The sequence below is a fragment of the Phalacrocorax aristotelis genome, chromosome 16 (genome assembly GCF_949628215.1).
Source record: "Phalacrocorax aristotelis chromosome 16, bGulAri2.1, whole genome shotgun sequence".
Classification (NCBI taxonomy): Eukaryota; Metazoa; Chordata; class Aves; order Suliformes; family Phalacrocoracidae; genus Phalacrocorax; species Phalacrocorax aristotelis.
Genome location: NC_134291.1, coordinates 394230 through 419250, shown reverse-complemented (window position 1 = coordinate 419250; position 25021 = coordinate 394230). Strand labels below are relative to the sequence as shown.

General features: G+C 47.6%; 2 long non-coding RNA genes across 2 annotated transcripts in view; one reads left to right on the top strand and one right to left on the bottom strand.

Annotated features, from left to right (window-relative positions):
- LOC142065317 (uncharacterized) overlaps positions 1-25021 on the top strand; it is a 125455-nt gene that overhangs the window by 61183 nt on the left and 39251 nt on the right. The gene's annotated exons all lie outside the window — the stretch shown is intronic.
- Positions 18609-20216, bottom strand: LOC142065102 (uncharacterized). Its single transcript, XR_012663282.1, has 3 exons — positions 20138-20216; positions 19954-20010; positions 18609-18734 (listed from the first exon to the last, which is right to left on the bottom strand). It is a non-coding gene; the product is annotated as an uncharacterized LOC142065102 (long non-coding RNA).

The following is a 25021-nucleotide window of genomic DNA, read 5'->3' as shown; positions in this document are numbered from 1 at the left end:
GTCCAAAGCACAGCACTGCACCAGCTGCAGGGAAGATAATTAACTCTCTCCCAGCTAAAACCAGAAAAATATTCTTTTGCCAAATACCAATCGTACATACACCCTGACCTGGCTTATATTTTCTTCTCAGAACTGGCAGTAGGACAAAATAGTATTGACAAGACAGCCTTGCTAGTACTTGCTCCTAAATTGCCTACCTTGTGGGACATCAACTGCAGCTATCATTGCATTACTCTTTCATTATGAAATAGGATTTAACACGGCATTGTGCAACATGAGAATGTTTTCAAATCTTTATGCTACCCTTCTGCATTTCTTATTGAATTTGCCCTGCATTTCCCCTATCAGTAGACCTTTGTTATTTGATGCTAAAACATTTTAGGTAAACACAGATATATTTCCCTATTAATTTCCACATCCCTTGCGAAAACCAGATTAAATTTACGATACTCTACCAAATGTTAACGCTTCATGTGACAGGATATGCCCAAAAGCATGTATACAAAGCGGACAGCAGAAACACTCTGACAGAGACATAATAGCAGAAAGAAAATGGAAACTCTTTTTAGCATGATTTGCAGTATCTTTTCTCCTTTCCTTGAAAAACATTTTGCAACAGAAGAGACAGCTGATGGGAGTTTGATGTTCAGATACATAAGAGCATCAATGTATAGTATTTTCCTTGATAGAAACCACAAGTCTATTTTAGCACAGAAAACACAGACAGAGTACCCCACGTGCTTGCTTAGAATCATGGCCTGGTAGGGAAAGCACAGAAGATTGGGTGTTTGTAAGGGCCTACCTAGTAGAATAGCAAATACTTTCATAGAATTTGCATGTTCCTCCTCTATCCAAAAGGTGATCAAGCCATCACATATCAAAGGAATAAAAGAGCAATGTGCAAATTTACCGAACTCAAAATCTCAGGTCTCTAGTGAGGGAGACAAACAGGGAGCAGAAGGCAATTTTCACCACCTGGCAAGGATGCAGATTTAGGTCAATATCAGAAAAACTCCTTGTAATAGGATGAAGAAATAAAGTGGTATTATTAGCCGTATGCTCGGTATAAGGCCTTGCCGAAGTAAATGATACAAGCGATCTACAGAACTGTAGGGGAATAGACAGGGATCGGCGACCGGAAGATCACGGGATGTGACGGAAAGATAGACTCCTCCCCATAGGAGTGGCAGGAACAGGAAGCGCAAGAGCTATATAAGCATGTGACGCAGCTAAATAAACGGACATTTTGTATCCATCATATTGATGTCTGTGCATCACTGTCCCCAGGGTGGGTAGAGCCCTGTGTCCCGGAGATATGCGGCCCAAGATAAGTTCTCCCGTAGAAGCGTACAGCTACAAGTGGTGACCCCGACGTGATCGGCGGGGCAGCTTGGAAAGTTCGCCGGGGGGAAAAGATAGCTTGAGGCATGCAGGGGCGGGACGGGGAGCCGCAGGTCGGCGGGTGCGCCATAGAATCAGTCGTAAAGGTACTGAAGGGATTGGGGAAGGAATATGGTACTTCGATATCGAAGGTGCCTACCTCAAAGGCCATCCAATGGATGATTACGCAGGGGCTCATACGAAGTCCCGCAGACATATTTAATAAGGATAAGTGGGTGAGAATTAAAGAGGAGTTAGCCGAAAGGGCTATGATGGGAAAAACCCAGTACATACAGCTCTGGGGAAAGATACACCGGTTACTATTGAAAGCTCAGGATGATCAGGAGACGTGGCGGCAGGCACGGCTGTGCCTGCACGGTGCTACAGGCGACAGTAGCCCGGAAATAGACCCAGGATCAGCAGTGGGGACGCAGACAGGGGCAAGCATCGCGGGGGATGGGAAAGAAGGGGAGAGTTCGGACGGAGTAGCCTGGCCAGCGACTCAGTCTGAGGCTCCCAAAGAGGTGGATCGGGAAGCGGCGGTGTTCCCTGTTGAGCCAGCAGGACCCTTGGAATGCCCCCCCGCCCCGCATACCCCTGGGATGATTTGGCACAGGTGCGGGTGCCTGCGCGCGAGGAGGGTGACGTGGCAGCGGACGCAGCGGGAGTGACGGAGCGGAAGGAGAAAGATGACCAGTGCCGGAAGCAGCGCCGGCAGCGGCACCGCCCTCTGCCCGACCCTCGAGACTGGCTCCCGGGGCAACCCTTGACATGGGAGTCGGACGAGGAGGGGGGTTGGGGTGCCTGGAGGGGAGGACAGGGGGGGTATAGATCAACCTTGAGTAGCAGCGAATCAGAAATTGGGGGAGAAACCGATGCCCACATGTGGGAAGAGGGGGCAGCTTGCCTGCAGCGCGCAAAAAAGAGGCATAAGGCAGCAGGGACTCGGAGGACCAATCAGAAGGAGGGAGGAGAGGGACCGCCAAAAGGGGAGGTCCGGAGCGCTGCAGCTCCGGAGGGGTCCGTGGAGGACGTGCTGCGGCAGCTGCAGCAGGCTATGCGCGCACTAGGGGAAGTAACTCAGCGGCAGACAGGACTCTTAACGAAGGGGGCGCCCCAGCGACAGACAGTCGAGTTACCTAACTGGCGGCTGATAGCCAGAGATTGTAGCCTCGATGGAGTAAGGATAGAGATGCCCGGGATCTTCCCTGTCCGACTAGCTCCAGGAGGAGAGGTGGAGTGAACGCTGATAGATGCCAAGCTAGTGTGAAGCTTATGGTGAGAAATTAGAGAGAAGGGACTGAAAGACGAAGGAGTAGGATTGCTGCTGGACACTGCGCATGCAGCGCCGTTGACCCCCTCTGATGCTAAGCAGTTGGTGAAAGCAATATTGGCTCCCACAATGTACATACTTTGGAAGGAGGCAATGCACAGTGCCTGCCATGCCCTCGTACAGCAAGCGGCGGCAGTTCCGGGCCACCCGCTGAGAGGGACCACCCTTGACCGGCTCACTGGCAGAAGTCAAGGACTGGAAACCCCGCAGTTGCAAGCAGCAGAATTAAGGGGCAGGGAGCTGCAAACAGTAACGGAGAGTTCCCGCAGAGCGTATAGCGAAGTGGGCAGGTATGAGAAAAAAGCAGAACCTTGGCAAAAGATACAGCAAGGACTGGCAGAGCCATTTACAACGTTTTGTGACAGGTTGCAGAAGGCTATTATAGAATCAGAATTGCCACCAGCAGCCAAGGATGCAGTCCTTATGGATTGCCTCCGAAATAAAGCAAATCCGCAAACACAAGATGTCCTCCGCACCCTGGCGGTGGGGGCATCATTGGGTCAAACCATCAGGCATGTCTTGCGCCAGGAGGCGTTGCATCAGCATGGCGGTGTGGGAGCGCACATCTGCCAGAACCCTGACTGTGGAAGCGAAGAAAGAGTGCTGGTGTAAGCAGCTGGGGTGGGGCCGAGATGTCACTTGTGTGGACAGCAAGGGCACTTTAAAGCTGGGTGCCCGCTAGCGGAAAGGGGAGGACGTAATGGAGGAGGAGCGCGCCCAGTAGGGAGGTGCTGGGTGTGTGGGAAGCCAGGACACCTGGCAAGAGATTGTCCAACCACAAACCCGGGAAACGACCAAAGGAGGGCGAAGCGAGGGGGATTCGCGCCTCCTGTGAGTCAAATGGCCCCCATCATGGTGCCAGCGCCAGGAGCTTGGCCCACCGTAGCGGGCCAAGGGGGAGTGACCCTTCAGGCAGGAGAGCAGAACCAGCAAGATTTGCAGGTTACGGCCCCCACGTGGCCTTGGTCATAGGCTGTAACGAGAGACCCATGGCGGCGGTGATGATTACCCCGCAAGAGCAGAGTTGCCCGGCACGGATATGCCTGGGAATGTTAGTGGATACCAGGGCAGATGTCACAGTGATGCCACTCAAACGGTGGCCACCAACTTGGCCCCTCGCCATGGGAAAACATATAATAGGGGTAGGAGGAGAACAACAAACGAGGACTAGTACTTGCCCTGTGAAACTCGAAGTCATGGACGAGGAGGCAGGGAAGCTCCTCATGGCCGTAGTGACCATACTAGTAGCAGATGGGGTAGCAAGCCCCTTGTTGGGGCGAGACGCCCTTGCCCAGATGGGGATCGGGTTGAAACATTTAGCATAAGGGCCACTGCCTCAGAGGGGCTTCGTCAGCACAAGTTGGTGTGGAAAACCGAACAGCCCGTCTGGGTGGAGCAGTGGCCCCTGACAACAGAGAAAACAGAGGCTGTGAGAGCTATAGTAAAACAAGAGCACCAAGCAGGGCACCTAGAGCCCTCGATGAGCCCGTGGAACACCCCTATATTTGCTGTAAAAAAGAAAGATAAAAACCAATGGAGGATACTGCATGACCTTAGAGCAGTAAATCAGCAAATGGAGGACATGGGGCCTCTCCAACCTGGCCTACCAGATCTGAGTGCTGTCCCGAAAGGATGGCAAGTCATTGTTTTAGATATCAAAGACTGCTTCTAGAGTATTCCACTACATCCAGATGATAGAAAGAGATTTGCCTTTACTCTGCCCGCAGTGAACCGCGCAGAACCAGGTAGTAGATGGCAGTGGACAGTACTTCCGCAGGGGATGAAAAATTCTCCAGCGATCTGCCAGAGGTATGTGGCTTCTGCATTGCAGCAAGTAAGGCAACAGTATCAGGAGAGAATCTACATGATGCACTACATGGATGACGTCCTCATAGCTGCGCCCACCGAGGCGTTGTGTGAACAAGTCTTTTCAGACACCCAAAGGGGCCTTGTGGGACAGGGCCTCAAGGTAGCTGAGGCAAAGGTACAGCGAGGACCAGTGTGTGGATTTCTGGGTGCTAGAATACAAGGGGATTGCATACAAGCTCAGCCTATTAAACTTACACCTAAGGTTAAAAATTTACACAATGTACAGAAGCTGGTAGGAGCACTGCAGTGGTTGCGGACGTTCGTGGGCGTCACCAGTGAGGAGATGCAACCTTTCTATGCGTTGCTGAAAGGGACCGACCCATGGGAGCCCAGGAGTTTAGACCCTGAGGCAGTCCAGCAGTTGCAGGTGATAGAACGTTGAATGCAAAAGGAAGGAGTATGGCGGTGGGACCCTCAGGAGGAATTAATCGCAGGTTGGATTCTGACCGCCAGTGGAGGATTAGGATTGCTATATCAAATACGGATGGGGGAAGAAAAGCCACTGCGATGGGTATATCAGAAGGTTCCCAAGGATGCGTTCTCCACAAAAGTCAAGGTAGCCGGGGGAATGATTTGGCGTCTGCGACGGGAAAGCAAGGGAATCTTTGGGAAGGAGCCAGATAAGCTCACAGTGCCGTGGAATGGGGAGAAATGGCGGAAGGTGGTAGAGAGTGAAGAGGATATACAATTGGCGGTATACTCGTACCCAGGGAAAATCATCACAGGCACGGTACAGAGGTGGGACGAGACAGCCAAAGTGGTGGATTTGAGTGTGGATAGTAGAGTTTTGGATACCCCTCACCCAGGACCAACATATTTCACAGACGCTTCCTCGAAGACGAACAGAGCGGCAGTAGTGTGGAAAGAAGGGAATAGTTGGATGTGCCAGACGTATGAGGAGCAGGGTAAAAGTGTGCAGTGGCTAGAAGCGAAAGCGCTAGAGGTGGCCCTGCGAAAGGATATAGATCGGCATATAAATGTGTGCACAGACTCCTTATACGTGTATAAACTAGTCACGTCCATGAAATGAGAGGGTGTACCACACACGGAAATTGCCTTGATGCTAGAGGTTGCTTTATCGCAGTGAGGAGCAACTGTGACAGTAATTCACATTCGCAGTCATCAGACGGGGCCTGGACCACTGATTGAGGGGAATCGCATGGCTGATGAGGCAGCCACGGGAGTCTGGACATTGGCAGAGGCAAAGAAACTGCATGAACAGCTGCACCTGGGTGCTAAAGCCTTGGCAAAGGAGTGTGGCATCTCAATAAGAGCAGCAAGAGAAGTAGTAGCCACCTGTCCTTACTGTCAGCACTCGCCATTGTGGGAGGCAGGAGTCAACCCTCGAGGACTGGAGGCAAATGCTATCTGGCAGACTGACTTTACTGAATGTCCACAGTTGGCCCCCGGACGGCACCTGGCAATTACTATTGATACATATAGTGGAGTCATCATGGCTACTCAACATCGGAAACAGACTGCAATGCACTTGACTGCGCATTGGACCATGGTAATGGCGTGGCTTGGAAAGCCCACTGAGATAAAAACAGACAATGGACCATGCTTTCGGGCTCAAAGTACCGAAGAATGGTGTAAAGCTTGGAATATTGTATTAAAACACGGTATTGCTTACAATAGCACGGGGCAGGCAATAGTTGAACGTGCTCATCGCACCTTGAAAGCAAAAATACAGCTTGGGGAGGGGGAGGGGTATAAGGGAGCTATACCCGTAGCAGCTCAGCAAACTATTTTAATGCGTGCACTATATTCGCTTAATCATTTTATACGCGGGCAGGAGCAAGTTACAGCAGTGGAGAAGCACTTTGGCAAAGCTCAAGCAGGCGAGCGCTATCCGCAGGTACGAGTAAGGTTCCCAGGCAGTGAGCAATGGGAGAGAGGATGGAAACTGAGATGCCTGGAGAGGGGCTACGCTGCGGTTGAGAATGAAGGGCGCAGCGAATGGGTGCCTGCAAAGTGTGTGAAAGCAGAACTGTGCAAGGATGTATAATGAATAATCCCTCTGAGTTGTCTCTTTGCAGGGTCTGCTGACATGGATCCTCATGCTAGCCGTGCCATTGGGAAAAGAAATGAGCTCCTTGACAAGATTGCAAGCAATATTGCAACGAGAGCGACACTGGGAAAGGGCGGCAAAAGAGAGATATGAATTGGGATTGGATAGTAATAATTGGGGGGATCTTGTGTGTAGTAACCATGGTTACTTGTGGGCTGCCATTGTTATGCTGTGTTATAAGACAAATCAGAGAGCGCCTGCAAGAGTTACGTGAACATAGACGTGACCGCAATATGCATCCACTTACGCAAGTAGCTTTGTAGAACTTTTAGCAGCATGGGGAGGTGGAGATGTAGGGGAATAGACAGGGATCGGCGACCGGAAGATCACGGGATGTGACGGAAAGATAGACTCCTCCCCATAGGAGTGGCAGGAACAGGAAGCGCAACAGCTATATAAGCGTGTGACGCAGTTAAGTAAACGGACATTTTGCATCCATCATATTGATGTCTGTGCATCACTGTCCCCAGGGTGGGTAGAGCCCTGTGTCCCGGAGATATGCGGCCCAAGATAAGTTCTCCCATAGAAGCGTACAGCAACAATGAATGTACTTGGAACAAACCTAGTATAGTGTTTCTTATTCAAAGCTGTGATTTGAAATAGCTTTTGCAGCAAGAGCGAAGAGCCTCACGTCAGGTTTGGACCCTAACAGTGAGGGTTTGGGACCACTAGATGAGGCTTTGTGCGTTAAAAGATGGCTTTGGGCTCTAAAACTCAGTGTGGAAAGAGTAAATGACGGTTTGAGCATTAAGAGACCGCATTCGATGCCAACAGTAAAGGTTTAGGACATAAAAATGAGGCTTGGATAATAAAAATGAGGTTTTAGTACCTAAATGTGAGGGCTTGGGGCTTTAAAGGAGGCACTGAGCATTAAAAAGGGGGTTTGGGCCCCTCTTGGCTGTTAAAAATGAGGCTTTGAGGATTAATCAAGGGGTTTGGACTGAAACAACGGTTTAGAATGAAAAAATGACTGTTTGAGCATTAATAGAGCGGATTTGATGCTAAATGGGAGGCTTTGGGACCTAAAAAGGAGGCCACTGAGTATTAAGAGGGGTTTGGACCCTGAAAGTGAGGCTTTGGGACCTAAAACTGAGGCTTTGAACCTAAAGGACAGGTTTGGACCCTAAAAGTGAGGGTTTGGGATCTAAAAATGAGGCTTTGCAGGTGAAAACAGGACTTTGGACACTGAAAATGAGGTTTTGGCACTTCAAAGTGAGCTTTTGGATGCTACAAGTGAGGCTTTGGGACTTTAAAGGAGGCACTGAGAGTTAAGAGGGGTTTGGATGCTTGGAGTGTGGCTTTTGGTGGTAAAAATGAGGCTGTGAGCTTTAAAACTGGGGTTTGGACCCTAAAAGTGAGGGCTTGGGACCTATGATTGAGGGTTTGACCCTAAAAAAGACAGGTTTGGACCTGAAAAGTGAGGGTTTGGCACCTAAAAATGAGGCTTTATTCCTTACTAGGGGGGTTTGGACCCTGAAAGTGAGCGTTTGAGATATGAAAAGGAGGCTTTTAGACTTAAAACAGGGATTTGGAACACCAAAAAAGAGGGTTTGGGACTTAAAACTGAGGCTTTGAACCTTAAAAGAGGGATTTGGACCCTGAAAGTGAGGGTTTGGGATATAAAAATGAGGCTTTGAGAGTGAAAAGAGAGCTTTGGATCTAAAAAATGAGGTTTTGGCACCTAAAAGTGAGGCTTTGGATGCTACAAGTGAGGCTTTGGGACTTTAAAAGTAGGCATTGGGCATTAAAAGAGGGGTTTGGACCGTGAAAGTGAGGCTTCAAGTGGTAAAAATGAGGCTTTGAACCCAAAAGACAGGTTTGGACCATGAATGTGAGGGTTAGGGATTTAAAAATGAAGCTTTGAGCCTTAAAACAGGGGTTTGGAGCAAAAAAAAAAAAAAAAAAAAGAGGCTTTGGGACCTAAAATAAGGCTTTGGGCCTTAAAAGAGGCGTTTCGACCCTGAAAGTGAGGGTTTGGGATCTACAAATGAGGGTTGGCAGTTGAAAATAGGGCTTTGGACATTACAAATGAGGTTTTGATACCTAAAAGTGAGGTTTTAATGCTTAATAGAGCAGTTTGGACCCTGAAAGTGGCGGTTTAGAAAAGAAAACTGAGGCTTTGAGCCTTAAAAGATGTGTTTGGCAGCTAAACGTGAGGCTTTGCAAGATATAAAAGAGGCTTTGAGAGTAAAAATGACAGGTTTGCACCCTGAGAGTGAGGGTCTGGGACCTCAAGAGGAGGCTTTGAGCCTTAAAAGAGGGGTTTGGAACTCAAAAAATGAGGGGCGGCAGGACCCCATAAGCGGAGGCTGCGGGACCTCATAAGCGGAGGCTGCAAGGTTTAAAACGGGTTTAGACACTGAAAGTGAGGCTTTGGGTGGTAAAAATGAGGCTTTGAGCATAAAAAGAGGGGTTTGGACCCTGAACGTGAGGGTTTGGGATCTAAAAATGAGGCTTTGCCGGTGGAAATAGGGCTTTGGACATAAAAAATGAGGTCTTGGCTCCTAAAAGTGAGCTCAGGTTTAGGTGCTAAAAGTGAAACTTTGGAACCTAGAAATGAGGCTTTGAGCCTTAAACAAGGGGGTTTGACTCTCAAATGTACCGTTTGGAAGGAAAAAATCATGATTTGAGCATTAATAGACAGGATTCGATGCTAGAAGGGAGGGTTTTATGTCCCAAGCCCGTCTTTCAACACTCAAAGCCTCATTTTTCAGTCCCAAACCCTCACTTTCAAGGTCGAAACCCCTCATTTAAGGCACAAAGCCTCATTTAGGAGTCCCAAACCCTCACTTTTAAGCTCCAAACCTATCTTTTCCACACAAAGCCTCATTTTTATATCCCAAACCTTCACTTTTAGGGTCCAAATCCCTCCTTTTTAGGGACAAACCCTCATTTTTAACAGCTTAAGCCTCCCTTTTATTGTCCAAACCCCTCTTTTAATGCTCAAAGCCTTATAGTCAGGACTGCAAACCTCACTTTTAGGGACCAAACCCCGGTTTTAAAGCTCAGTGCCTCCTTTTATGTCCCAAATCCTCACTTTTAGAATTGAATCCTGTCTTGTAAAGCTCAAGCCTTCATTTTTTCGTTCCAAACTGTGGGTTTTAGGGTCTAACCCCTTGTTTAATGCTCAAAGCCTCATTTTTATCACCCAAACCCTCACTGTAAGGGTCCAAACCCCTCTTTTAAAGCTCAGTGCTACCTTTTGAGGTCCCAAGCACTCACTTTTAGCATTCAAATCCAATCATTTACTGCTCAAACCATCATTTTTTGCTCCAAACTGTGAGTTTCGGGGTTCAAACCCCTCTTTTAAAGCTCAAAGCCTCATTTTTAGGTCCCAAACTCTCCCTTCAAAGCACCCAAAACCTCACTTTTAATAGCAAAGCCTTAGTGAGGACAATAAACCTCACTTTTATGGTCCAAACCCCTGTTTTAAAGGTCAAACCCTCACTTCTAGGACCCAAAGCCCTCTTAAAACAGCTAAAGCCTCCATTTCAGCATCAAACCCCCTCTTTTAGCGCTCAGTGCTTCATTTTTAGGTGCCAAACCAACCCTCACTTTTAGCATCAAATCGACTATATTATTGCTCAAACCATAAATTTTTTGTTGCAAACCATGAGTTTTACAGTCCAAACCCCTCTTTTAAATCTAAAAGACTCATTTAGATGTCCCAAACCGTCACTGTTAGGGTCCAGACCTGTCTTTTTTAATGTCAAAACCTCATTTATATCTTGCAAAGCCTCACATTTAGGGTCTAAATCATCGTTTAGGGCTCAAAGCATCATTTTTTGGTCCCAAACCAACCCTCACTTTTAGAACCCAAACCCCTCCTTTTTAGGGACAAACCCTCATTTTTAAGTTCAAAAGCCTCCACTTTATTGTCCAAACCCCTCTTTTAAAGCTCAAAGGCTCATTTTTAACAGCCAAACCCTCACTTTCAGGGTTCAAATTGTTATAATTAATTTAGCCTTAAACGGAATTCCAATTAAAGTTTACAATTTATTGAATAGAGGCAAGCAAGCAGCGCTGGATGCACGGGGGATCCTTCCACCTAATGTGCATCCCGTCATACAATACTACAGGGTTTATATTCAGTTAATAATTAATAACAATTAGTAAAAAACACGCCTAAGTTTACACTCACTGGTCAGTGATAAGCATCCCACTTGCCGTTGGTCAGCGGTAGTTAAATTAGCCACGCTTGCCAGGTAGATTAGCCCGCATGCTCTTTACGGGTGTGGGGGGGCAAGTCTTTTTGGTCCTGAATTGGGTCGGTGGTCGCACTCTCCCCCTGCCGGAATTACCTTTCCCCCAGTTTCCATGCTTCAGCGCCTTCTGAGCCAAGAAGTTCCCTGCCATCACCACTGGCCGACCTGTGCCCCCCCCCATCTTGGCACTCTCCTTTGTAGCACGATGCTTCCACTGTTAGCAGCAAACCGCCAATCAACATTCCAACCACCCAGACAGTTAGCAAGTCAATTGAACGGCCCTCGGTTACACAAGCACAAACAGTTCCATATTGACACGAATCAGATGAACACATTTTACAAAATCCCTCTTTTAACTCTCAAAGCCTCAGTTTTTAGGTCCAAACCTTCACTTCAAGCGTCCAAACCCCACTTTTCAGGCACAAAGCCTCATTCAGAGGTCCCAAACCCTCACTGTTAGGGTCCAAACCCCTCCTTTTCATGGACTAACCCTCATTTTTAAATTCCAAACCCTCCCTTTCGTTGTCCAAACCTTTATTTTAACGCTCAAAGCCTCATTTCTAGGTCCCAAAGACTCACTTTAAAGCACCCAAACTCCTCTTTTAACATCAAAGCTTTATAGTCCGGACTGCAAACCTCACTTTTAGGGTCCAAAACCCTCTTTTAACGCTCAAAGCCTCATTTGTAACAGCCAAACCCTCCCTTTCAGGGTTCAAATTCCTCTTTTAAAAGTCAAAGCCTTAGTTTTAACACCCGAAGCCGCACTTCCAGCACCCAAACCCCACCTGTAACGCTCAGTGCCTCCTCTTTAGCTCCCAAACCCTCACTTTTAGTAGCGACTCCGGTCCTTTAATGCTCTAACCATCATTTTTTCTTTCAAAACCGTGCCTTTTAGAATCCAAACCCCTCGTTTAAGGCTAAAAGCCTCACCTATAGGCCCCAAACCCTCACTTTCAGGGTCCATACCCCACTTTTAAAGCTAAAAGCCTCCGTTTTAAATTCCAAACCTTCACTTCTAGGGTCTGTGGTGGTTTGGCCGGCAGCTCAGCCCCACACAGTCGCTCGCCCCCTCCCCACCGGTAGATGGGGGAGGGAATCAGAAGGGTAACGCTCGTGGGTTGGGATAAGAACAGTTTCATAAATGAAATTAAAAGAAACAACAACAGAAATGCAATGGAAAGGAGAACAACGAGAGGCGCAAAGCCCCGCGGGGTGGGGGGAAAGGGGGGGGGGGAACGAACCGCCGGAACGAACCCCACGCGCCGCAGCCACTCACCCACCACCAACCCGCCGACGCGCCGCTCCCGAGCCGCAACTGCCCCCCCCCACCCCACCTCACCCCCTTAATATCCTGGTCGTGGTGTCACGTGGTATGGAGTGAACATGCCACTGGCCAGTCGGGGTCAGCCGCCCCCACCGTGCCCCACCCCTCCCAGCGCCCCCCCCCCACCCCCCGCGGCAGAGCGCGGGAAGCCGGAAAGGCAGCCGCCCCCCACGGTGAGGAGAATTAACCCCTTCTCAGCCAAAACCAGCACAGCCGCCTCCCCTTATTCCACACCGCTCACGCCATGCCCAGGTCCCATACCTGGGCTGCTGCACGCCGAGTCAGGCACCGTTCCGTCACTGCTGCACTCTGCTTGTGTCGCAGTTTATCGTCCATGGCTTGGGAGGCTCGTACTCTGGTATAATGGATACAACACAGAGGTGACACACAATATTATATAGCAGTTCGCATTGCGCCATTCAGTTCATTGCCTGTTTTCGCCCAAAATCAAACCCCCTTGAGGCACACATCGGACTTCTCCGTCCTCCCGCATCACCCACCAAGTGCTCCCAGGTCCTCGAGCAAAAGCAATCCCACGAATGGCTTTGCCTTTGCCTGAGGCAGGGAGGACCCAGACTGTGTTGCCCAGCGTACTTTTTGCGTGCGCTACAGGGACTCCATCCCCTTCCACAGGATGTAGGATTTCTGACTGGGCAGGGCCAGCTCGCCTGGCAGATCCCCTCGTGTTGACTAACCACGTGGCTTTTGCCAAATGTGCCCCCCAGGGCCTGAATGTCCCACCCCCCATTGCTCTCAGCGTAGTTTTTAACAGTCCATTGTACCGCTCCATTTTCCCAGAGGCTGGTACGTGACGGGGGTGTGATAAACCCACTCAATGCCGTGCTCTTTGGCCCAGCTGTCTATGAGGTTGTTTCGGAAATGAGTCCATTGTCTGACCACTCTCTGGGGTGCCATGTCGCCACAGGACTTGTTTTTCCAGGCCCAGGATGGTGTCCGGGCAGTGGCGTGGGGATGGAATATGTTTCCAGCCAGCCGGTCGTTGCATCCACCATTGTAAGCACACGGCGCTTACAATGAACAGGGCGTATTGCTTTTCATCTTCTGAGAGTTTGTTATACAGTGGGGCCTCTTCAGCACGTGGCACCCCCTCCTCTGGTGATATTCCAAAGTCTTTGCCTTCTGGCCAGCCCATGGTCACTTCCAAGGTTCCTGGGCCACTGGGGTTTCCTATTCAAGCCCGCTGGGTGACCAGTGCGACCCATTTACTCCATGTAGCATCACTTTGTGCTAATCCCACCTGGCACTGCTTGTGGTTCTCCCGAGTGCGGGGGGCTTTGAAGAGCTCTTGGCGCACAATGGGCACCCAGCCTCTGTTCGCACCATATCCGATCGTCGCTCATGGGCTCTTCCCTGAGCCCCTCTGACCGTACGCCGGCAGAGTGGGGTTATAACCGTGCCAGGAGCTCTCCAGCACTCCCTGACCATGATCACCAAAGACCTCTCTCTAACAAATGATCAAGTTCCTCCTCTTCATAAGCGAGCAGGCAAATGCACACACAAGCACTGCTCTCTGCCAGGAGAGCCCTCACTGACTGTTTAAATTAGCAATCAAGACTGGCAAGCACACTTGACAGTAACACTCAGTTCCAGGAGGACAGAAACACAGATAAAATCTAGCCACTGCTTCACACCAGGAAAGTGATAAATGCCGGTCTTTTGCGTTACGCTGACATGAGTGTTAATAACAGGAGATAAAGGAACTGACTGGCCTCCAGCTGCGTATTAGCGACAGCTGCTTCCAGTTGGTTCTTTGACTCAAAGCTTACCTGGCCCACGGAACTGCTGGATCCTGCGGAGATGAGCATGCCGTTCTCGTCCTTTAGGAAGCTCCTCTGAGACCAATAGGCTGGATCAGAAGCAAAGGCTTTCCTGTGCCCTGGATTCCTAGGGTCATACACGCTTGTGCTGTCGATGTTCACAGAAGTCACACACCTCCTTCCTGCATCCTTCTCTCTCTGTCTACTAACATTACAATTGTAGTATCAAACTACCAGCAATCAGGCTTTCACTAATAAGTCATGGTTTAGTCTGGGTTTAAACCCAGTTCAAGAGCAAGGCACACCACACCGATGGCTGCTGTGGGATAAGCCTGCTCTTGAACCACGCCGGGTGATGCACGGCCCAGGAGTGAGTGACCTGAACCAACAGGCACATCAGGAACCGCCACTTGCATTTTTCCCTCTGCCTCATGTATGGGTCACCCACACAGCACAGTGCATTGGGAAACGCTTTTTATTTGAGGAACAGATGTCATTCAGAAGGAACCACAGCACATTTCTCTCCGAGCATCCAAAGGCACTCATTATCGTGACTGCTTTGGTGAGAACAGCATTCCTGCGATGGAAACCTGCAAGTTTTGCACAGAAGACAAAAGTACCAACAACATAAGAAACAAATGCAATCTTACTACGAGAAATTCTATTATTTCATAGCATTTTCCAACTAGCCTAGACTAAGAGGTTACAAGCATTGCCTAACAACTCACAAGAGACTATGGACTGGCTTCTGCCTGGAGCTTGCTTCTTCCCCACCAGAAGCTAGTTATGGTTGGTTACATGGGAAGGGATGAATTGCAGCAAATAAATGGAGTGCGCTGACAACCCTGAGAGTCATCTTCCATGGGAAGGGGTTCTGATGGGGGATTAAACTACTTAGTTATCTGCGGCCTTATTTGCACGCTGGGCATGTCCTTGTAGTACGATCTGTCCAAGGTCTTGGTCTTTTCTCATGACAAAAGGACAGCAGAGAAGGACAGTAACTGACCTTCATTGCCCTCAAGTCCAAATATACCAGACCTGAGGTTGATTTGGCCCTACCACCTGTAGGAAACTCATCTGACAGCTACTGGCCTCTTTCCTGCTCTTTATCATTGTGCCTATTTTTAAGTAAAAGAGGCAGAAACAAAGCAGAAAGATGTCACCAGGTGGGAAGAGATCACTATTTGATCACACAATCAAGCCTAGCAAGATGTGTACACCAATAGCTTGATGCTAATCATTGTTTTAGTTTCAGCTCTCTGAAATTCTCTAAACACATTTACCATAACATAAATATATGTATTTTGCATAACAAACATCATCATAACAGAAAAAACTCTCTCTCAGCTGGGTTTCTGCTCGTTTCCTACCCATAACACTCTAACTTTGGCCAATACACGGCTGCTGAAAGGTGCTCTTGGATCCACATTTCCTGCATTAGCTGGTTTTGTTACTGTCGAGAATGGCTTTGCTCTTGCGACTGTAAAGCATGAGGGAAAAATGATCAGCCTTGTGCAATCAAAGCGATGGTTAGTTGTGCATTATGTTCCCCTCCAAAATTACCTCCTCTTGGTCCGGATGAAGGCAGATGGTAAGGCGTGGCTCTCCCTGCAGCCAGCTGCCTCTGACCTCTAGGAAGGGTCTTGCCGTGTTGGCCTGAGAGAGAATTTCTGGCAACTGCTCTCTGTCTCCAGCGAGGAGCACGATCGTTCTGATGAACAAAAAGCGTAAAGCAAGAAGTTTCACCCCGTATTTTTAGCCAAGCGGAAGGAAGACTAGAATAATAACAGAACCTACAACTTTAAGTTAAAACCATTCCCACACTCTGCAGAACCTGATTCTGACACGCTTGTCAGCACCCACAAGTTTCACGTGGCTGACAAAACAGCAGCCTTTCCCTTGTTTTTCCTGAAACGCCACTGCCCCAGGTGACTGAATCTCCAGGGCAACGGCGGGTTACGTTGGACAAAAGGAAGTGAGGATTAAAACGAGGAAGAGAAAGCTACCTACACACCCCTTCCCCCTGGATGGAAGCTTTCAAATGCAGGACCTAAACCTTCCAAAGCCACCTGGGTAAGTTTGCTTCCCTGGAGAACTATGGTTCCCCAAAACAGCACATGGATCACAGAACCACAACAGAAGTTCCCATAACACAAAATTTGACCTGCCTATTTTGAGATACAGAAGTTAGGTAAGAATTTTGGTCCAAAAAGTGGTAAAATGAAAGCTGTGGAATTGCAGACCTCACGCTATAACTTGAGGAAATAATAAAAAGAACAACCCGTAATGTAAATGTTGCCTGTGGGTTGGCACCCAGAGTTGCGTGCAAGATACCAGAGATGACATACAACACACTCTTCATTCCACAGTGACCCAAACAACTTCCAATCATCCGAACCCTACATAACGTACGTCGCTGAATAACTGAATGGTAAGAGTGGCTGACAGGAAAGATACTTATTTCATCCTCAGACACAAACAAACTGTTCGAAGTGGAGTCAACAACAGCCTGGAACACAGAGTTTCCAACTGCACGGGGCAGCTTTGGAGTAGTGACACATTTTGTTCAACTTTTAGGTTCAGCTGTAACGTAAGGTGCAGAGGCTTATTGCAAGTTTTTCAAAGAAGGGTGTGATAAAGAAAGCAGGATTCTTACTGAGCGCTGTTAAACCAGTTAGTAACCCCCGAGAGAAACTGGCTCACTTGGCAGGACTTTTACGCTTACCGTGAGATGAACGTTCATCGCCTGGTTCAGCTGTGCTGCTGCCGTACAGTTGGCACGCTGCAGGTGCTGGACTAAAAGAATTTCATGAGTCTGTAAAAATTTCTCCAAACACTTCTAAGAGAAATAACACATTTTAAAACATATATGACGATCCTGCCTCTTCTCTTGGCAAAGAAGGGATTCAGATTTTTTTCTTGCCCACACTTACTTGTTCAGAGTCTGTCAAAGGCAGCTTCAGGAAGTCTCCCACTAGTCCCGTCTCCCGACAGATGTCATACATATCTTTTAATAGCTCTTCCTCCTTTAACTGAGCGGCGTCTTCCTGCAGCAGACCCCAAGCCTCCGCCATGCACCTGTAGTTAATTTTTTGAGATGTAAAGGCATATTATTAGTATAACTAAAAAGATGCCCCACAATTATTGTGCTCAAAGTTTAAAGGAAATTTAGGGGATTGTGATTTCTAGTGTTTGTTCTCCACCTTTCGCAGTATTTCAATGCCAAAATGGTGGCATATATTTCTTTACCTATTGGACAACAGCACAGTGAGGAAAAGCCACTCTTCACAACTGCTTGAGAATGGTGGCTTCATCACCTGCATGTATCTGAGGGCTCACCTATGCTCTCCTTGGCACATGAGGGACTGAAGAATTCTCACGTGTTGCCACGACACAGGTTTGATTGTAGCTGGGTGAAAGAGCAGGGCCAGGGCATTCTGCAGAAGGTGGAGATCAGGTTTACTAAGATCACAGAATCCCAGGTTGGAAGGGACCTCAGCGATCATCTAGCCCAACCTTTCTGGGAAGAGCCCAGTCTAGACAAGATGGCCCAGCACCCTGTCCAGACGACTCTTGAAGGTGTCCAACGTGGCCAAGTCAACCACCTCCCTGGGGAGATTATTCCAACGGTGACTGTCCTCAGTGTGAAAAATTTCCCTCTGGTGGCCAATCGGAATCTCCCCAAGAGCAACCTGTGGCCATCCCCCTTGCCCTCTCCATGCGACTCCGTGTAAAAAGGGAGTCTCCATCTTCTTTGTAGCTACCCCCTAAGTCCTGGTACACGGGGATGAGATCCCCTCTGAGCCTCCTTTTCTCAAGGCTGAACAAACCCAGCTCTCCCAGCCCATCCTCGTATGGCAGCTTCCCAGTCCTCTGATCATCCTGGTGGCCCCTCTCTGGACCCCTTCCAGCCTGGCCACATCCTGTTTGTATAGAGGGGATCAGACTGGACACACAAGCACACAACAAAACTGTTCAAAAGTTTCTTCAGTAAGGGTGAATGTCCTTGATACCGGACAGGTAAATATAAATTCTTTACTTTTTGCAGAAAAAAAAAAAACCAGTTAGCCATACAAAAAAAACCCCAGAGTCTTTTAAAAGGAGTGATTCACACTTGGCTAGGGTAACCAAATCCCCATAGGCAAACATCACTTCTTATAAATACAAGTTATTCTCCCAGACAGGTTGTATTAAAATTGTGACAGGCAAAGAGCAACCCTCAGCATCAGAAGGAACATGAATTAGATTGAAGAGTCACTTTTGCGGTCTTCTGTCTCAAATCTTGCTGCTAGGATGGTCGTTTGACTATTTAAAGTACCCAAACCACTGCTTTTGAGAAAGTGCTCGACTGCTCTGCTGAGAACAACCCGAACAGATGGCTTTGGCAAGTCACACGTCAAGCATTAACGTTGACTTCTTCATTGTCTTAATCCATTTCTTGTCAATGCAATTAAAACCAAATTGCAGATCATCACGTATTGCTGAAGGTGCTGCTGAAGCAGGATTACAAAAGAAGCTTTCCATGTTTTATCACCTGTTGTTAGCTAAGCACCAGGTTTTTAAAGTCATTTGCTAGACCATAGCCTTGTACTACAACGTATGCCTAACTAAACTGTCACATGCTTACTTCATAGTCCTTGCGGTCTAGAAGCCAAAATCCTTGAATAAGCTTAACAAGGCCCGAAGGGATGGCAAAGGCAGCTGCGAAGGAGTCGACGGAAGCTTCTGTTTTGTTCGGAAAGGAATGTATGATGTCTAGCAGCAAGTAAATTGTCTGATATCAAGTATCTAATTAAGGCTAATAAATTTGCAAGACCAACAATTTATCACAGGAAATAATCACATGAAATAATATTATTCCTATGATTAATATAATAGGAATAAATAATAAAAGGAAATAAGAATATCATAGTGGTAGGACGCAGAAAATACTCATGTATTAGTCTTGCCGTTTTATGCTGTTGCAACCTGAAGGTAGTCAGGCCCTAACAACAAAATTGCATTCTGAATAAATAACCAGAAAGACAGACTCTTTGATTTCTCTAAGGCATTCAGGAAGGTTGCCTTTCAATATTTAAACAGTTCCGTTGGAAACTCAGGCTCCCTCTTTAGTCACTGGAGCCACCAGCTGGACATTCAAAACACGTGAACGGCCAATGCTTGGTTATTAAAGCAAACAAATTCTACAGCTGGTTTTTCCCTCCCTTCCAGCATATATGAAACAACTGAAATTAGGGTGTCCTTACAGCACAGCTTAGCTCTGAATGTTTAAAACTGGATTTAAACCAGTACCTGGATCACTCATCGGCAGTGTCGTTTTCTCTTTCTGACAGCTGTTTTGGGGGGTCTATTCTCATCAGAGAGCTCCGGGGTGCAACAGCTTTTAAAGCCCCTGCTCTCTAGGCTCCCCTCTCGGGTCAGGCAACAAACAACCAAAGCAACACAGTGTATTTCGGCATCTTAAAAATTCAGTTTCTGCCCAGTGGCTTTTCTCTTCTCTCTCTTTATTATTCTGTGTGCCCGCACTTGTAACAGCACAAAAGCAAGCCCTCTTAGCTGTGCTGGAAAATGGATGATTTCAGCAACATCAGGTCCTGGTAAACCGCTGTCAGAAATCCTTTTGCTCTGAAGCAGCACATTCTAGTGCATCGCTCGAGGAAGCAGCCGTTTGCTACAGCTGTGGGTGCTTCAAAAATGAAAACAGTTTACATTTTGAGAAAACCTAAGGGAGCTTTCTACCTTTAACATTGCTTAGTAAACCTGTTATATCAGAAAAGGCTTTGCAACAAAACATTTTAAAAATTCCTAAAAAATCCACAGTACAAACAAATAATCAAAGCTTCCTTCCGTGCCTTCATTCTAAACTACATGTTTTCCCTTGCACTGTGTTTGAAGCATAAATTAGAAAATGCATCGAACGCGTAGGTGACAGACATTTCAGACCCCTGATGCGCGTATACTGGATGTGTGACAGAAATAACTCCAAGGGATACAATTGCATGTTTGTGGCTTTCTTCAACGCCTTCTAGCAAATAGAGCTCCAGCAGTGCCTGGAATGAAAAGGGAAAAGGTTTTTAAAAACTCCTCTCTTTGAGAAATCATTGGCTTTGGGGGAGGGCTGGGCTGGGGCTGGGGTTTGTGGTGGTGGTGGTTGTCTTCAGGGAACACAACACTCACCCGTAAACTAGGAGGTGGGTATTTCCCAGTTCCTCCTTCCTCTCTCTGCCACATTTCCTTAACTTGGTCTCCCAACTGGGAAACCATCCCATCAACCATCAGGCAGTCAGAATCCCATTTGCCTCTGGAACAAAACGTAGCGGGGATTTGACAGAGGAAAACACTAATTCCAGCCTCTCGGTGTCACAGATTTCCTCCAGCCAAAACAAAACCAGCAAAAGCTCCCACGAGCCCAAGAAAGGAACAAACAGACAAAGGCATGATCATGACTTGAAATAGACTGGAAAGAAATTTCGGAGTCAGGTGAAAGGTGTTCATTAGATCATAGTGAGCTATTAAAGGAGTTCCAAGTAGGAATCCTAGAAGCTCCCTTATGAAGGGAAAACTTGCAGTGACCTTTTAGTTTTCAGGTTTTCTTTTGTGCCGCATTACTTGTAATACAAAGGCAGTGTGAGCAAAGCTACCCCAAATCTCACGCCTCCAGCGGGAGTGTTCCCACACACAGCGGTGAGACCACAGCACGGAAATGTCCGGCTTTGTTCTCAGCACCTCGCTTCTGTTACTGAAAAACAGTCACGGTCAGAAAGCTGAGCCCACAGCTGAATTCTGGTACCACCTGAAGCAGCACGTTTGTGCCTCTGCACATGCCATCACAGTGACGGAGGGCTGGCCTGTTAAACACTGCATTCCTCAGAAGCCCATCGCAGGCTCCTGCGGGCTGCGACGCCAGCCTTTCATTTCCCGAGGAGGACGAGCAGAAGCAGCACGCTGGAGGTGGTGCTTCTAAGGAGCCCGTGAGCCTGTACGAGCGTTACCTCAGAAGGAACCTCAGGAAGAGGAGCTTGAAAGCCAGCACCTGACATAGAGCAGCTTCCACCTGGACTCCTCCTGCAGCACCTTGTTCACGGTGCCACAGCCTGAGCTTCTTTAGGACTTCCTTTAGTTACAGTACAGGTGCCAAATTAAAATCTGTTCTCACCTAACCCAAGGCACATCACCTATATGCCAGGGAGCCAGTCTAGGAAAGGGAGTTCCCGTGAGGAAGGCACTTTTATCCAGTAGCCAGGAGAGCGCTGGCTGTGCCAGCTGCGTGGACCTCTGCCCATCTCCTTAAATGACACCGAGGTGCTTGGGAGTAGGAGATTTGGGCCAATCCCCTTATCGCCATCTACTACTCGTCAAGGAGAGAGATTATTTTTGGTTTTTAAAACATGCTTTCTTCTGTGTCCAGAACAATTGCTCTGCAAAGGCCGTGCCTCGCTGACCTGGCCGTGACTGATCCTGTCCTCATCACATGCCCTTTTCCAGTAGTCACAAATCACACAGAATAGCCAGTGAATTACGTGCACTTCAAAGAAACGATGATACCAACAAAGGGCACTAAGCAGAGGTATATATCAACGTTTTAACCCAGGAAAGTAACCTCTGTGTTCTGCAGAACACGCGCATCACTGAAGTCAAGGCTGTTGCCGGCAAATGCATGAAGCGTAGCAAATGCAGTTGTTGATGGAAAAGCCACTCGCTGCCGCTTCTGAACTTGCAGTGGAACTGTTCTAGAGCTTTCCTGCATGTCTTACCTTGATAAACGCTCCAGTTTCTGTCGATGACCCGTGTAGTAGCTCTGAATCAGAGCATAATTGTAGAAAGGTCTAGAGAAACACACATCATCACCTACAGGCAATAAATAAGAAGTAAGTTAAAGAGGTAATATCACATTTTCAACCTACAGTTTTTGACTAAAAAAGACAGAAGAACACACAAGCTGAGCATCAAAAGCACAGGCCAGCCTCTGACTTTGAAAGAAGCCCATCCTCTTTCTGCCTTTGCTAAAAGAGACCGAAGACACAGGATTCAATTCCTTCTTGTCCTAAGTGCCATTTCAAGTTTACAGCTGAGGTCGCATCCAGAACATGTAGTGTCAGCTGAGGTTCACTTTTAAGAAAAAAACTGCAATTCTCAAAGGGAATGGGTTTTTAAACATGTCATGTGAGCATGCGTAAGGCAATTAATGCTGACAATAGAATTTATAACCCATCCAAATGATGAACTATTTCCAAGGTGTATTTTTTCCTCAAACAATCAGTAACAAGTTCAAAACATGCAGGCCGTGCTTTTACTGTAAAATCAAGCATTCCCGTGTTGGTGCTTTAGGAGTTACTTGTTTAAAATCCCAAGTATTTCAAGCTGTGGGCACGAGCAACTCCTTCACTCAGAGGCTTAGTGCTATTTCTGAGAAACAGCCCGGAAAGAAACTGTTGGCATCATTCTACACGACGTAGTTGAAAAAAAACAGTCAAACCTCCATTTCAGCAGCAGAACTTCAGCATCTGCTGTCACTGAACCGGCACGACTTGGTATTGAAGCGACTTGGATGAAGCACTGACAGAACCATGGCTAAGCAGGTGTTCATAGGAAGCACTGACTGCTACAAATGCCGGACAGTTTATGCTTACCTGAGCCCTCGGGCAGGAGACGGGACCAACAGAACCAGAGGACCACTCGTGCATACAAAGCTGTGAGGCTGGTTTCTGCCAGCTTCTTTGTCAAGTCTGCAAAACAGGTAAAAACAAGCTTAAGAGGACTGTTGGTATGCAATTTCTTTTGCTTTGCTTTGTTTTTTAATAAAACTCCCCTCATTGCACTGAAGCGAAAGTAGAAAAATAACACGGTAGAAATCTTTGCCTTTGCATTTTTTTCACTCCATAACACGTCCTTATCTGAAGAAAAAACCCACAATCACAAGCAACCCCTACAAAGAAGCAGATTCACTAAAGGTTACATAAAAAAAAGCAAAGTCTGAACAGTTAAATGCACTCATGGATAAGACATCTGTTTTTCGCAGAGCAGAGATTTTTACTCTAGCAAAGGGATATTCTCTTTTCTCCTCAATATGCCAAGAACAATTTGTAATAGAAACAGCTACAGAAATTCATGCAACTCACTTCACATGTCACTCATTTATGCTTCCTTTCCTTTTTTAGTAATTTCCAATCCAATATTTGCATGCAATTATGCACTGCTAGCTGACAATCAAAGGGAGCATTTTTCACAGTGCCACATCCCGTTGCTGTAATTTCAAGCCGGGTGCTTGCACAGCTCCTTGCTGAACGCAGCCTCCCCACCCACTCGCACCAGCCCCACAACAAACTCTTGCCCTGAACTCAACGTGCGTTAAGTGGCAGCCCCAACCCCTCCCATTTAAGCCCCTTCTCCCCGCTACATCTGACTTTCTGCCAATCAGCAAAACCAACCACAGCTCCTCTTTCCACAATTACAGCCCCAGCATCATTCCAAATCTTAATAAAACATACCAGAGAATTAGAAATACTATGACAAACCTTTTCCAGCCAGCTCGTGGGCTGCTGTTAGAAAGCAGTTTAAGACTGTGCTAAGGTTGCTCAAAAGCAACTGGCGGCGCTGAGGAGCCTGTAACCTCTGCGGGTCAGTGGAGCTGCAGGAGCCGTCAAACAGCGCAACACCTTTTCAAGAGTAAGTATGAAAGCGTCAGCCTGCAGAGCAAGTTCAGAGTCGCAAAGTGCACTTCCAGATCTGCGGGCAAGACCATCTACCAGCAGATCACTGAATGAGCTCAGCTGGAAAGAATAATTCTAGGTTTGCAGCATGGCTGCACTAGTACTCACAGATTTGGTCAAATGCGCCTTTTGTATAGATCACTTTGCTCCATGTCCAGTCAAGGGCGAACTCTACATTAGCAGCAGAACTTGGCTGCTCTTTAAAAAGAGAGAACAAAAAAGAAATGAATCAAGAATTCCAAACTAAAAAAATATGCAACATAAAAAAACACATAAGAAGTGTTACCTTTAGATGTCCAAAGCTTAATGCAGCTGGTCAGAAGCCCTACAGAACCTGTCTGGGCAGCAGCTGACAAGACCGCCTCTAACTGCTCCTCCTAAACGTAGCAGACAAAAGAAAAGGAGAATCCCACCTGCTTTCAACATCCCAACCACCAACAGTAAGTGCTTGTTTCTAACTGTGCCCTCACTCGGGCATCACAGGCTGGGCTGCTTGTTGCTGTGAGGAGCACAGGAAATTTTTCCTCTGACATGACAACTTACCGAAGGCTAATTCTGCTTCATAACCCTTTTGGTGAAGAAATTTTTCCTAAAATCCCAACTAAACCTTGTGCTCTAGACCCTTCACCAGCTTCGTTGCCCTGCTTTGGACACACTCAGCACCTCAGTGTCTTTCTCGAGTGAGGGGCCCAAAACTGAACACAGGATTTGAGGTGCAGCCTCCCCACTGCCGAGTAGAGGGGGACGATCACTGCCCTACTCCTGCTGGCCACACTATCTCTCATACAAGCCAGGGTGCTGGTGGCCTTCCTGGCCACGCGGGCACACTGCCAGCACATCCAGATGGTTGGGGAAGGTATCAAACAGATCTGGCCCCAGGACCGAGCCCTGGGGAACAGCACTCCTGACCGGCCGCCAGCTGGATGCAGATGCAGGCATCGGTTTGAAGAGATTATGACATTTGGTTACAAAGCTGCTTTATACTCCTCGTTATCCTTTCCTTGGATCTAGGCTGAGGTTTCCTGAATAGCACTGTCTCGCTGAAAAGAAAAACAGCCCTTCCCAAAGCATGACAGTTGGTCACATTTAGCTGCTAAAACACAACGGAGGACATTTGGACACTAACAGCTTCTGGGGCAAAGGCTAACCACACAGTCTGAAAGCTTTAACATGTTGTATCGACTAAAAATGGTTGGGAACAGCTCTTCACAGTGAAGAGTTCTCAGTCAAAACTGCTTTACAGTCAAACTGAAAAAGATTGCCACTCTACGAGCAGCCGAGCTGAGTAAATAGCTTGCTGATGCTGAGAGGGGCAGATCTTCCTTCCCTTCCCTGCCCTTCCCACCAGAGC